At 45.5% G+C, this 7486-nt stretch overlaps 1 pseudogene; it reads left to right on the top strand.

The window, feature by feature from the left end:
- The first annotated feature begins 7236 nt into the window (after positions 1-7236).
- On the top strand, positions 7237-7343 carry LOC139001221 (small nucleolar RNA SNORA66; annotated as a pseudogene).
- Positions 7344-7486: the final 143 nt, after the last annotated feature.

Raw genomic sequence — 7486 nt, 5'->3', positions numbered from 1 at the left:
CGCCACATGCATTCTATCTTGAAGCCACGTTATAGAGTGCTTTATACTTTCAACCCATTTTTTTTTAAATATGTATATTTTATTCACTTTTTACAGAGAGGAAGGGAGAGTGATAGAGAGTCAGAAACATCGATGAGAGAGAAACATCGATCAGCTGCCTCCTGCACATCTCCCACTGGGGATGTGCCCGCAATCCAGGTACATGCCCTTGACTGGAATCGAACCTGGGACCCTTCAGTCCGAAGGCCGACGCTCTATCCACTGAGCCAAACCGGTTTCAGCTCAACCCATTTTAGACATTTCATCTCAACCATCTGAGCAGGCTGGTCTGACTTCTATCTCCTGAGGCACTTTGGCCAATTAACTCCAGCTCCCTCTCCTGTGCCTCTCTCCCATAGAGACTGGAAAAGCTACCCACAGACTTTCCCAGCCTGCTTTGCAGCTGGAGTGGCCATGTGACTCCATTATGACCAATGAGATGTACGGGGAAGCCTTGATGGACAGAGGAGCTGACACCTCCCCTCCCTGAACCTCCTTCAGAAGGTGGGAGTGATGCCTAGAGCAAACTAAGTTACGAAGGAGTAGAGGTGACAGGAAGGGGGTGGAATCTATTCACAGAGGAGCAGATGCTGTGCAGGAGCCATGGGGCCCCTGCGAGAGAGATGAGCGTGTGCCTGGGGCGCCTGGGCCCTGGAGATGCTCTCCGGGTTAGTCCCGCCCGCACACAGGAGCCCCGCCTATCTTCACCCCAACCCCATTTTCTTGTAAGACTTTGGGCAGGTGTCTATTCCTTGCAGACAAGTAAGCCTTCAGGGATTACAACTATTTTTCTCACAATTGATATTCTAGTTGGTGGAGTCAAAGGATCGGGGCAATAAAGGCTTAGTTCTTCCGGGGCCACAGGAGAAGAGGAGGGTGTCATACCCCGGAGGCCCATTGATCGCTGCCCGAACCACGTGTATCCTGCAGGGCAGTGTGGAGGGTGAAGCAGCCTGAAAGGGTGACAACCACATGTCCCTGATTTTCCAAGTCAAATATGCCTCCCATTTGTAGTCAAAGAATCAACAGGGGAAGGGGCTCCCATTGGATCTGTTTATACCCTCTTCGAAGCAGCATCAGTTAACAGAAAGCCAATTAGGCACAGCTGCTCTGTGGAGACTCACACGTAAATGCACCGGGTCTGAGTTTAGAAAGCTCGGTATCACCTCAGAGCCCGAGGACCGAGAGCAGGAGCTGGGCCCAGCCTGCCCGGAGGGCGGCCGGGCACTTGAGGAGCTCTGCCATCTCTCCTGTTCTTGCCCCCAGACTCTCCATTTAACAAATATTTACTGAGTGCCTACTGTGTGCCCGGTGCTCTTCCAGGCTGGGAGGATACAGATGTGAATAAGAGGGAAAATGCCTGCACTCAGAGAGTGTATGTTCTCAGGGGACAACATAAGTCCTAGGCCTTCATAAAAGCAGGGGCGATATGGTGTTGGCTCTAGCCCGGTGCCCAACACGATGTCTGGATAAGGCTCAGTAAATGTTCTTGTTGGACACTTGTGGTTGCCCCCCAGCATCCAATCTCCCTCTTCCAAGAAACTCTCACTTCCCATTTGGAGGACTATGTTATTTGGGAAAAATTGACTTCACCCTCAGCTCCAAGGGGGGAGCATGTGAACGAAGCTAAGCCAATCTATATATTTCATACCCCTGACTTCAGTGATTCGTTCAAGTATGTGCATGTGGCCTAAGCCAGGCCAAAGTGGAACTGAGGACAAAAATGCCTTTTCTCTGTCCAGTGTAATGTAAAAATCTGGAACCACTGCAACTAATTTTTGCTACCGTGAAAAAAAAAAACCTACACATCACCAAACGGAGCCAGATCCCTCATGAAAGTGTGAAACTCGGGATCAGACCACACCTGAAATCCCTTCTATTGATGGACTTTCCAGTTATATGAGCCAATAAATTCTTTTTATTACTTAACTAGAGGCCTGGTGCACGACATTTGCCCACTCCAGGGGCGGGGAGGGGGGGCAGTCCCTCAGCCTGGCCTGCACCCTTTCACAATCCAGGAACCCTCAGAGGATGTCTTACTGACAGCTTAGGGGAGCCAGCCTACGCTGCAGTGGGACATCCTTAGCACTGCCACGGAGGCAGGCTGCTGTGCTCGCCAGCCGTCATCCTGGCTTGTGGCTGAGCCTCCTGCGTTGAGCCTCTGCCCCTGGTGGTCAGTGTGCGTCATAGCAGTCGGTCATTCCACCGTTCAGTCAATTTGCACATTAGCCTTTTATTATATAGGATTCATTTTGAGTTAAATTTTATTTGCAACCAAAAGTATACAAACTGATAGAGATATTAAGTCCTACATATTAGAAGAACGTTCAAGCTGACATACAACACAAACTAACAGGTTCCAAACACAGTCCAACACAAAATGACAGAACGGGATATGTGTAAGTCTACGTGAGGTTTCACACATTTGGATAAGAAGAGACAGTTCAGGAGATCGGGGGAAAGATGGCGGCATAGGTAAACACCGGAGACTGCTGCCGCAAACAACCACTTCAAAAATACAACTAAAAGACGGAACGGACATCACCCAGAACCACAGGAAAGCTGGCTGAGGAGAGACTCTTCAACTAGAAGGAAAGACAGCAGCGTCCCGAGGCTCAGAGGAGGCGCAGTGTGGAAAATTTAAAGGTGCGGAGGTGCGCGCGAAAAGCGGGCTGGTGGCTGAGGGCACGGTTGTCGTTTTCGGTCAAGAGTGAGTCTCAGACTTTGGGCTCCAGATCCAGGCGAGTCTCTAGGGACTCAGACTCAGATGGGAGAAGCGGGATTGTCCGGCATCAGTTGGAACCTAAGGGCAGCTTTCTCTCCGAAGTTTGCAGCGGCTGCCGGGGTTCTGTGAAGCAGAGCCTCTGGGAACGGGACTGAGAGCAGCCATAACTGCTCCCTCCGCCCGCCCTGTTGATCCCCTGAGACCCAACCCGCCCAAGCCCTGCGCAGAGCCATTTGCTGGATCACCTCAGGCAAAGGCTAGATTAGCACCTCCCCAGAGGACAGAAGTTTTCCCGGGCAGACACAGGTGACTCTCACAGCCAGTCAGCCTGGTGGGCAAATCCCTCTAGTATTAACTACAACAATCAAGGCTTAACTAGAACAAGACTGCGCACAAAGACCACAAGGGGGTGCACCAAGAAAGCATAAAAAATGCGGAGACAAAAAAACATGACAGAAATGGAGGATATGGAGCTAAAAAACGCAATTTTGAGGGCTTGCAATAAACTTGTTGAGAGCCTCACGAAAACTAATGAAACCCTCGATGCTACGATAAAGAAACTAGAAATTAAGCATACACGGACTGAAATAAAGAATATTATACCCAATAGCAGACCAGAGGAGCACAAGAATCAAGTCAAAGATTTGAAATGCGAAGAAGCAAAAAACACCCAACTGGAAAAGCAAAATGAAAAAAGAATCCGAAAATACGAAGATAGTGTAAGGAGCCTCTGGGACACCTTCAAGCGCACTAATATCAGAATAATAGGGGTGCCAGAAGATGAGAGACAGCAAGATATTGAAAACCTATTTGAAGAAATAATGGCAGAAAACTTCCCCCACCTGGTGAAAGAAATGGACTTACAGGTCCAAGAAGCGCAGAGAACCCCAAACAAAAGGAATCCAAAGAGGACCACACCAAGACACATCATCATTAAAATGCCAAGAGCAAAAGACAAAGAGAGAATCTTAAAAGCAGCAAGAGAAAGAGGCTCAATTACCTACAAAGGAATTCCCATATGACTCTCAGCTGATTTCTCAACAGAAACTTTGCAGGCCAGAAGGGAATGGCAAGAAATATTCAAAGTGATGTATACCAAGAACCTACAACCAAGATTACTTTATCCAGCAAAGCTATCATTCAGAATTGAAGGTCAGATAAAGAGCTTCACAGATAAGGAAAAGCTAAAGGACTTCATCACCACTAAACCAGTATTAGACGAAATGCTGAAAGGTATCCTTTAAGAAGAGGAAGAAGAAAAAGGTAAAGATACAAATTGTGAACAACAAACATGCATCTATCAACAAGTGAATCTAAGAATCAAGTGAATAAATAATCTGATGTACAGAATGAACTGGTGATTACAATGAATCAGGGACATAGAAAGGGAATGGACTGACTATTCTTGGGGGGGAAAGGGGAATGGGAGATGCGGGAAGAGACTGGACAAAAATCGTGCACCTATGGATGAGGACAGTGGGTGGGGAGTGAGGGCGGAGGGGGGGGGCGGGAACTGGGAGGAGAGGAGAGGAGTTATGGGGAAAAAAAGAGGAACAAATGTAATCTGAACAATAAAGATTTAATAAAATTAAAAAAATAAATAAATAAAAAAGAAGAGACAGTTCAACCCCCCAAGTGCCTTCTTAAAAACCTTTCAACACTTCCCGCTGAAACCGGTTTGGCTCAGTGGATAGAGCGTTGGCCTGCGGACTGAAGGGTCCCGGGTTCGATTCCGGTCAGGGGCATGTACCTGGGTTGCGGGCACATCCCCAGTGGGAGATGTGCAGGAGGCAGCTGATCGATGTTTCTCTCTCATCGATGTTTCTGACTATCTATCTCTCTCCCTTCCTCTCTGTAAAAAATCAATAAAATATATTTTTTTAAAAAAACTAAAAAAAAAAAAACCTTTCAACAGTTCCCTCTCACCAGCAGTTAAAAGTCAAACTCCTTCCTCCTGACAATTTAGTCCATAAATAACTCTCAGCTTATGTCTAACCATCTATAGCCCAAGTGCACCCCATCAGTTGCACTTCGCTGCCCGATGTGGAGGCCCCCAGTGATATTCCTCTCCAAATACTCATACCCTCGTGTAGCCCCCTTCCTCATTGAAACGTGGCTGGCCTGTGTGACCTATAAAACACAGCGGAGCTGAAGGGGTGTCCCTTCCAAGACTAGATTTTGAGAGGCTTTGCAGCTTCTGCCTTGCTCCTTTGGATGACTCTCACTGGAGGCTGGAGGAGGCCACTCCCCATGCTGTGAGGATGCTCAAGCTACCTCCTGGTGGAGAAGAACTGAGGCTGCCCACCAACAGCCAGAACCACACACCCTCCGAGTGCGTGAGCTGCTCTGGAAGCAGACCCTTCCTCCAAAGTCAAGCCTTCAGGTGATTGCAGCCCCAGCTGACGTCTGACCATGACTGTCAGACTGCTCAGCCACACCATCCCCAATTTCCTGACCCAGAGAACTCATGGGAGATAAGAAATAATTATTGTTGGGGGTTTTGTTCATTTGAGTTTTTTAAGTATAGACGTCATTTTTTTAGAGCAGTTTTAAGTTTACAGCAAACTTGAGGGGAAGATTCCTCATATACTTACTACCACCACATAGCTCAGCAATTTTTTTTTATTTTATTTTTTAAAAAATATTTTATTGATTTTTTTCCAGAGAGCAAGGGAGAGGGATAGAGAGTTAGAAACATCGATGAGAGAGAAACATCGATCAGCTGCCTCCTGCACATCTCCTATTGGGGATGTGCCCACAACCAAGGTACATGCCCTTGACCGGAATCGAACCTGGGACCTTTCAGTCCGCAGGCCGATGCTCTATCCACTGAGCCAAACCGGTTAGGGCAGCTCAGCAATTTTTAACCTTTTTCATCTCATGACACATAAACTAATTACTGAAATTTTGTGGCACACCAAAAAATATATGTTTTGCTGATCTCATACAAAAAAAATAGGTATAATTTTGATTCATTCACACTAGATGGCGATTGTGTTGGCTGCTGTCATGTTTTTGTTTTCTTTTTTTTTCTTTTTCTTTTTTTCGTTATTGATTAAGGTATTATGTTGTCATGTTTTTATTTGCCAATCTAAGAGAAAATAGGTCAGGGCCCCTGACGAAATAGTAAGGTATTGCATGCTTTAAAAATTCTGCGGCACACTGGTTGAAAATCGCTGGCATAGCCTTTCCCATTATTAACATCCTCCACCAGAGTGACATATTCACTGCCTTCATAATTTTGCCTTTTCCAGAGCGTCGTATAGTTGGAATCATACAGTACATAGCCTTTTCCGACTAGCTTCTTCCACTTAGCAATATGCATTTAAGTTTCCACCATGCCATTTCATGGTTTAATAACTCACTTCCTTTTTTTAAAAATATATTTTATTGATTTTTTTACAGAGATGCCTCCTGCATCTGCGTGTAATCCTTAAACACTCCTAATTGCTTTCCAAGTGCCAACTCAAACTGGCACCTTTTCTGAGAAGCCCACCCTGATTTCCTGCTCAGACCCAGGCTCTCTTGCACATAGCTTTATTAGAAATACTCACACTCCGACTGCATTAAATGTGTATGAGGTTATTTCTTCCATTATAGCCTATTGAAGGCAACAGTTTTCAATTATCCAAGTGGATATTCCCAAGACTAAGAATGGTACATGCCACATTAAATGTTGCTTGAATAAATAAATAACTAAAATTTCAACTCTGGACAAGACAAAAAATGCCTTACTCTAGTCTGAGGCGCAAAGAAAGGGTAAGAAAGAAGGGAATAGTGGTGAGAAGGACCAAAGATGTTATTGCAGGACTCATCTTGCTCCTAGCTCTTTAGTTCACTTTGAAATCTCCTTTCCCTGGCCACAAAAATGTTTACAAAACCTGGGTAAGCAGAAGTGGGTTGTTCCATTTTTGCTCTTAAAAAATTAACCTGCATGTAAAAAAGTGTAAAAGCCATCGCAACAGAGAACTGGAGCAATAACGTGGCCAAAAGCGAGTGCGAGGAGGCACAAGGGCTCTATCTTGACAGCGTTTAGAAAGGAGGAAGGAGCGGTCTGGATTTAGACACATCCTGCTCACAGACAGAGCAAGAGGAAATGTGGTTTTAAAAGAGTTACACCAGTGAGGCTAGAAAACCCATGGGCTGGGGGTCTTTCTCCAAAATCTGGACAATGAAAGTTATTTGGGGAGTAGAGACAGAAAGGTCTCCGAGGTAAGGCACTGAGCCTAGAAACAAACAGGAATTTGAGGAAGAGTTGGACCGATGTCCAGTTAGAAATAGGAGGATTTGGACAGATTTAGAAAGTAGTGTCAAATGAACTCAAAAAAAAGTCCAGAGGCTTTGCTAGAAGTAAATGGTAAAGAGTTATTCAAGGGTCTTAGAGTTTGCAAACTGGGGACATGGCCAGGAAAAGAACAGGAAGTGTTCCTAAAAAGGAAGACAAGAGTTCCTACAATAAAAAGCGCATTCTTGTGCAAACACGATCACTAACTCTGCATAATGTTGCAGAAGTGAGGGGAACCAGGTTTGCTAAAGTAATCGTGGCAGAAACCGTACGCTGTTTTTTGTTTTTAAATTATTTTTATTGATTTCAGAGAGGAAGGGAGAGAGAGAGAAACATCAATGATAAGAGAGAATCATTCATCAGCTTGCCCTCTGGATTAATGTCCAGTCACTCCCCGAGGTAACTGGCTTAATAATGCGCCCTTTGTACAAAGTTTT

The sequence above is a fragment of the Myotis yumanensis genome, unplaced genomic scaffold (genome assembly GCF_028538775.1).
Source record: "Myotis yumanensis isolate MYYU_CA2020_CCGP unplaced genomic scaffold, mMyoYum1.0.hap1 SCAF_187, whole genome shotgun sequence".
Taxonomy (NCBI): Eukaryota; Metazoa; Chordata; class Mammalia; order Chiroptera; family Vespertilionidae; genus Myotis; species Myotis yumanensis.
The sequence above is the reverse complement of the archived record's forward strand: the minus strand, read 5'-3'. Positions and strand labels throughout refer to the sequence as shown.